This window comes from Limulus polyphemus, unplaced genomic scaffold, assembly GCF_000517525.1.
Source record: "Limulus polyphemus unplaced genomic scaffold, Limulus_polyphemus-2.1.2 Scaffold894, whole genome shotgun sequence".
NCBI classification, from domain to species: domain Eukaryota; kingdom Metazoa; phylum Arthropoda; class Merostomata; order Xiphosura; family Limulidae; genus Limulus; species Limulus polyphemus.
This window is the reverse complement of record NW_013666504.1, coordinates 215354-222853: the sequence shown is the minus strand read 5'-3', so window position 1 is coordinate 222853 and position 7500 is coordinate 215354. Positions and strand designations below refer to the sequence as shown.

Sequence of the window (7500 nt, the reverse complement as noted above, 5' to 3'; positions counted from 1 at the left end):
CATAATTCTATATTTAACTTATCGCATGTCTTCTAAGGCTTTAAATTCTCATCTCGAATATTTTACTCTTAATACGATAATTATTTATGAATAGAATTGTTTTTCTTCCGTATTTACCAATATATAAAACTCCACTAAAATGCACTTTTAAACTAAATTTGAAGGCTTAAGTTGCTATTTTCTCTACTTTATTACTTCTGAAGTAGATGAATGATTTTTAAGCCTGCTATTCAATCACATAATTTTATCATCCTTAAAAACACACATATCTGTCATATTAATCTGAAAACATATATAGCTGTCCTATTAGTTTAAAAGCACACATATCCGCCTTATTAATCTAAAAACACACATATCTGACCTATTAGTTTAAAATCACATATATCTTCTCTATTAATCTAAAACACACATATCTGACCTATTAGTTTAAAAGCACACATATCCGCCTTATTAATCTAAAAACCCACATATCTGACCTATTAGTTTTAAAACATTTATATCTGCCTTTATGACTGACTAGCTTATGCTTGCGCATATGGTAGATGTCAGGCTACGTGTATCAGCAAAAGAACACGCAGTTTGAAGAACCCATGGATATAAAGAAATTTTTTCAAGAATCGGCAGAAGAAAAAATCTTATGTGTATCTTATGCAACATTGTGAATAACTGATTTTTCTTCAGTAAACTGCAATTACGTCATCTCATTTTTAAAAATATTTTTCATTCAAGACTTTCAGGATCGGTCGTCCTGTGATTAACGTACCTGGATGATGAATCCGAGAATTTACGATTCGCGATCCCTAAAGAGTGAAGACCAAATTCCACTATTCGACCAGATAAGAATTGACGATGGGTGCTGTTTAATATTCACAATCTGCCTTCCCTCTAATCTATGATGGGTTCTGTTTAATGTTCGCTATCTGCCTTCCCTCTAATCGATGATGGGTGCTGTTTAATGTTCACTATCTGCCTTCCCTCTAATCTATGATGGGTTCTGTTTAATGTTCGCTATCTGCCTTCCCTCTAATCTATATGGGTAGGAGAAGCTGTTGTTCCTTATCTTGTGTAAGAGAAGCTGTTGTTCCTTATCTTGTGTAGGAGAAGCTGTTGTTCCTTATCTTGTGTAAGAGAAGCTGTTGTTCCTTATCTTGTGTAGGAGAAGCTGTTGTTCCTTATCTTGTGTAAGAGAAGCTGTTGTTCCTTATCTTGTGTAAGAGAAGCTGTCTCTGAAATTGCACATTTGATAACACCAGACTTTTCTGTAGATACAAAAAGTCATGCTCCGATTACTTTAGTGTACTGATGAATTTTGTAGATTTAATATGCAGGCGCAAAACCTGGATTCGCTCTTTTTAGTTTGGTGCAATGTGAATTTAATTAGTTATCATAAGACAAATACAGTAACGCAATGAATAAGTGTCTTCAAAATCTTGAGATAGTCCGAAACTTTGATCCAATTTTCATCATGAAATATTTTTCAGGAGAAAAATTGCACTAAGGGGTAGGCTCAATATATATATTTTGAAAGCGGAATAAATATATCTCATATATATTTTCAAAGTTTCGCAACGCGAGAGCCTGGCATGGCCTGGTGGTCATGACGCTCATCTCGCAATCTACAGGTCGTGGTTTCGAATTCTATTACCGAATATGTTCGCCATTTTAACCGTAGGGGAGTTATAAGGTGACGGTCAATTCTACTACTCGATCATAGTAGCCCAAGAACAGACAGCGGTGGTGTTGATTAGCTGCCTTCCGTCTAGTTTATCAGGGCCAAATTAGTGCAGATGGCCTTCAAATAGTTTTGCGCGAAATTCAATAACCAAAGAAACATAACGCGAAACAAACTAGCCTTTTGTAATATTCGTGATAACACCCATCTGTTCTATAATGTATAGCTATTATATGCGCACGGTGACGCTTGCCTCTATTGAAGCATTATCACTGCCAGAAACATGCATCAATGATCGTTGACTAAAACAAAGTATTAAAAAGTTCGTTTCAGTAATCCAATCTAAACCAAGAACTTAAGTAATTTTATTCATAACTAATGTATCCAGTACAAACTCGGAGAAAAAGTAAAGTCGTGGTTTCAAACAATTTAAACAATAATTATTTCTGAGCTGATTTAAGGGTAAGAATGTTATATAGTAACTGTTATAATTTATTATAATACAGTTATGGTTTTACTCAAATCAAAAAATATACTGAAGGTACGTTTCACTGACAATATTGGACAGTGATATAAGAGTTTATAATTATTCTAAACATGAGCTTTAAATATAAGAAAAATTTTGAGGATACGATATTTTTTAATGGTTTCTTAGACACAATCTCCACAAAGTTTATATTAAACCTTGTTTTGTATACACTCTCCTGTCAATTGATAAAGTGCAAAGCACGATCAAACTGCATTTTTTCAGTCATGGAAACGAAATGAGGGATTTGACAGTCATAAACAAAAATGATTTGTGAGATAGAGCATAAATCAACAAGAAGCCATCAATCCCCCCCTCCCCCTCATCGTCCAAGATAGAATTTATCAATAATACTTCTCGCGTCATTTAAAAAAGTTGTGATTATTCTTCGTTTCTTTTACCCTTCGCCATTTGAAACTAAAGCGAGTGTTTGATGAAAATATTATTCACGTTATGTGGATTTTTCTATTCCTCCAGACAGCAAATTCAACCACCTAGATGAAGTTTATGAATGTGTAGCGACCGAAAGTCAGAAAAAAACTAAGGTTTTATTTCAATTCAATTTTGGAAGCAGTGATAATCTTATTTTTGTTAAAGGCGAATATAAATATATTAAGTTATAAATAATTCATATGTAAAGATTATGTTATAATTAAGGTTTAGAACTGCATTCGTCATGTGGGAAAATAATTAAAAATATTTGGATTAACGTGAGCAATGGCTTGTTTAGCAGAGAAGCTTGGTGCGAGAGACACATTTTTATTTTCAAGTATTAGTGTTTAGATTTGTTGATCTTGATCAAATTTAGTAACACGACCTTGATACTCATTTTAAGTTTATTGAACACAGCTTTGACTCAAGGCCTGCAGCTCAACGAGGCTTGGTAATACAAAACTATAAAAATAAACTCTGTGTGACCATTGACTGAGGAGTCATCTTGAAATTTATGCATAATTGGCTACATGAAATACATAACCAAAATTTAGCTTATAAAAGAGAAAAAAAAAAAGGGTTTGGCTTCAGCGCGACCTCAACTATTTTGTCATTTGGATTATCATACTTTTTTACACGGAACGAGCCCTATGTTTTATAATTTATCCTCATTTTGAAAAACAAGAATAACCAAAAACTTAAATTTTGGCATGGAAGTTCCAAGGTTCAGAGGCTTGAATACTGACTTATGTTCGTTTAAGACTCAAGATTTAACAAAGATGTAAGATTTTAGAGCATTCTGTTTCTCTACCATCAATCTGAAAATTACCTTCGTGTACATAAAAAACTCAAGATATAAAACCTGATCTACGACACATAAGCAACAATTAATTTGACTTCCGTTTAACCTAAAATGTTTGAAATAATCTTCATCCTTCAAGCATAACTATGACTATAACTTCGACAGTTTTACTGATACCTCTACTAAAGATATTTGAGTGCATAGACTCACAAGCAAACTCACAGCTCAGAAACTATTCTAACCTTCAATCTCATTTATAACAGGTGTTCAGAAATTCTACTGAAAAGCGTTGCTAAAAGTGGTTACACAAAAGTAACATATTTGTAAAGGTTATGCTTAGAAGACAAAAGTGAGAAAAAAATAAGATATTTATTAATATTACTTTAAGAAGATTCCTAGAAAGTTTGGTTAAAGGACGACTTGATTACACAAAATAATGAAGGCTGGGCGATGATTACACAAAATAATTAAGGCTGGGCGATGATTACACAAAATAATGAAGGCTGGGCGATGATTACACAAAATAATTAAGGCTGAGCGATGATTACACAAAATAATTAAGGCTGGGCGATGATTACACAAAATAATGAAGGCTGGGCGATGATTACACAAAATAATTAAGGCTGAGCGATGATTACACAAAATAATGAAGGCTGAGCGATGATTACACAAAATAATGAAGGCTGGGCGATGATTACACAAAATAATTAAGGCTGAGCGATGATTACACAAAATAATGAAGGCTGGGCGATGATTACACAAAATAATGAAGGCTGAGCGATGCCTAATGATTGGCGTGTTGGGCTGCGAATCAAAGGGTCAGGGGTTCGAAGCGTAATGCCATTGTACACTCTCCACACTTTCATTTGTAGGCGCGTTATAAAAGTGACAGTCAATCCCGTTACTCGGCTAAAAGAGCCGGACAAAGTCCCTGTAGCGGCAGGTGCTACAAACCGATTGCTTTCCCTTTGGAACATAGTTAAAAACTAGGAACGGCTATACCTAAAACCTAGTGGCTTCTGGCCTACTCGTTTAGCTTATGTGCGTTTGAGGCGCCGTCCAGATCGCAAATTCCAATTTCTAAAACAAAAACTTCTAATAATAAACATCTAAATTCGGAGGAAGCAGCTCAGTTAGCTGCAAGGCTAAAAGTTTGAGAGAAGGAGTTTTTCAATTATAGAATTTTCAAGAACCAAATAGTATTGCGAATTTATGTCACCACGTTTTGCCATTCCAATATTAGGAACCCTAATCAAAATCCTCACAAGTATAAGCTGAATTTTAAAATCATACAACAAATTAAGTTTCATAAGAACATGTGTTTTCCAGGTTGTGATTCCATATGACAAAAAAAAGATATACATATTTTAATTTATATGTCACATTTGATACCGTAAACTTTAAAAATAATATTTAATTTTTTCTTTGGACTATTAAAGACAGCTCTTTCGACCGTTTCCATCTTAGCATGAAATCTTCTTTCCACATTTTAGGTATTGCACAGACAAGTTAGGCGACACCCTCTGTAAGTAGTTGGACTGATCACATTCAAGGTAAGTTTGCTAACCAACTGATAAATACTTTAAACCCGCCCTTCTAGAGTCGTCAGCATTAATAAAGGTTTGCTTTTCCTACAACAGAAAAAAAAATAACAAAAGAAACATGTCCAAGCCTACATTCACATGTTTAACCGGAGTTACCTACCAAGTGAGTTTTTCGTTCAGTAACTGATCTATTTCCAAACTGAAAATTCTCCACCTACTTTGGGCATGAACACGTGCATCATGATCTTGACTCCAAAGAGTGATTATTTTTAAGTTACAAAGCAACAAAAACTGAGAAGAAACTCATTTCTAAATGGAATCTATGTGGCATGAAGGTCTGCTACCATGCACAAGATGCGTTTCTTACAACCTCGACATTCAGAGACAGGTATTACTGAAATTATTACTAGTAAAAACACAAATGTTAGCAAAATGGTTTGAAAATCGGTCACATTCTTATACAGCAACGCCCCATTACTTTAAAGTATCTGAGTTAAAATTAACGCATAATTAAGTAACAGATGACATCAATTTTAATAAATGCGATCTGTACTCGCTAAAATATAATTTTATTATATTTTGTTTTACTACTACAAGCCCAAGAAATACCATTTAGCTTATTACAACAGCCAGGTATGACTTAGTAGTTAGCGTATTCGGACTATGAATCCATCATTGCAGAAACGCGCTCCGCACTTTTGGTACACTATTAGAGTCATGAGTAAATAAAGAGTAATCATGCTTCGACAGCTTGAAAAAAGTCGTAAGAAATGACAAGTATAAATAGTGTTCCGACCACTACTGTGTTTATTATATCCCAGCCGGCCTGATGAGCTATGGATTAAACAAAATGAGTCGTCGGCAATGGATATGGCGAACACAGTGTGGTTGGAATACTGTTATTATTCTCTCTTCTAATAAGGAACTAGATATAGAATGCAGTGTTATAAATATAATAGGACTAATACTAATGTCTGATGACAAGTAAATTAATTGTAATCATGCTTCGCCAACTTGAGGAAGGCGTTCACACCATAAAAATTGTTGTAGTAACTTTTAAAGTATTATAATGAAAAGATAAATAGCGTTACAAAGAATGTTTTATCTTTGAGCCAAACTGACAAGCTCTAGCTTTGGCTTGAGGGGGACTAAAGATTGATCCGAAACGCTATTTTCACACATCTTATTTTGAATCCGCAATTGACAAATTAAGAGGAATGTGTAAAAACAAAACAAAAAACATTCATAGTTAACGTGATTTCTATCACAAATTTTAGGCTTATTAGTTTATGATTTGTACGTTTCTTTCAGAATTTCGCGCAGAGCTACATAAGGGTCATCTGCGCATAGCTATCCCTAATTTTGGACTGATAGGTTAGAGGGAAGGCAGATAGTGAACACTAAACAACACCCATCATACATTAGAGGGAAGTCTGATAGTGAATATTAAACAGCACCCATCATATATTAGAGGGAAGGCAAATAGTGAACATTAAACAGCACTCATCGTAGATTAGAGGGAAGGCAGATAGCGAACATTAAACAGCACTCATCGTAGATTAGAGGGAAGGCAGATAGCGAACATTAAACAGCTTGTGTAGGAGAAGCTGTTGTTCCTTATCTTGTGTAAGAGAAGCTGTTGTTCCTTATCTTGTGTGATAAGGAACAACAGCTTCTCTTACACAAGATAAGGAACAACAGCTTCTATTACACAAGATAAGGAGCAACAGCTTCTCTTACACAAGATAAGGAACAACAGCTTCTCTTACACAAACTAAGGAACAATAGCTTCTATTACAAAAGATAAGGAACAACAGCTTCTCTTACACAAGATAAGGAACAACAGCTTCTATTACACAAGATAAGAAACAACAGCTTCTCTTACACAAGATAAGGAGCAACAGCTTCTCCTACACAAGATAAGGAACAACAGCTTCTCTTACACAAGATAAGGAATAAACGCTTCTATTATACAAACTAAGGAACAACAGCTTCTATTATACAAGATAGGGAACAACAGCTTCTATTACACAAGATAAGGAACAACAACTTCTCCTACACAAGATAAGGAACAACAGCTTCTATTCACCGCAGCTTCTCTTACACAAGATAAGGAACAACAGCTTATTCACCACAGCTTCTCCTACACAAGATAAGGAACAGCAGCTTCTATTCACCACAGCTTCTCTTACACAAGATAAGGAACAACAGCTTCTATTCACCACAGCTTCTCTTATACAGGATAAGGAACAACAACTTATATTCACCGCAGCTTCTCCTACACAAGATAAGGAACAACAGCTTATATTCACCACAGCTTCTCCTACACAAGATAAGGAACAACAGCTTATATTCACCACAGCTTCTCCTACACAAGATAAAGAACAATAGCTTATTCACCACAGCTTCTCCTACACAAGATAAGGAACAACAGCTTCTATTCACCACAGCTTCTCCTACACAAGATAAGGAACAACAGCTTATATTCACCACAGCTTCTCTTCAACTAAGCCACAGGATCAAG

General features: G+C 34.9%; 1 protein-coding gene across 2 annotated transcripts in view; it reads left to right on the top strand.

The window, feature by feature from the left end:
- Positions 1-4965: 4965 nt before the first annotated feature.
- LOC106461083 (glucose transporter type 1-like) overlaps positions 4966-7500 on the top strand; it is a 206183-nt gene continuing 203648 nt past the window's right edge. The window contains exon 1 of one of the 2 annotated variants that reach the window (XM_022387943.1): positions 4966-4985. The gene's annotated coding sequence lies outside the window, so the exon portion shown is untranslated. The remainder of the gene's footprint in view (positions 4986-7500) is intronic. The other variant, XM_022387941.1, reaches the window with a different exon arrangement.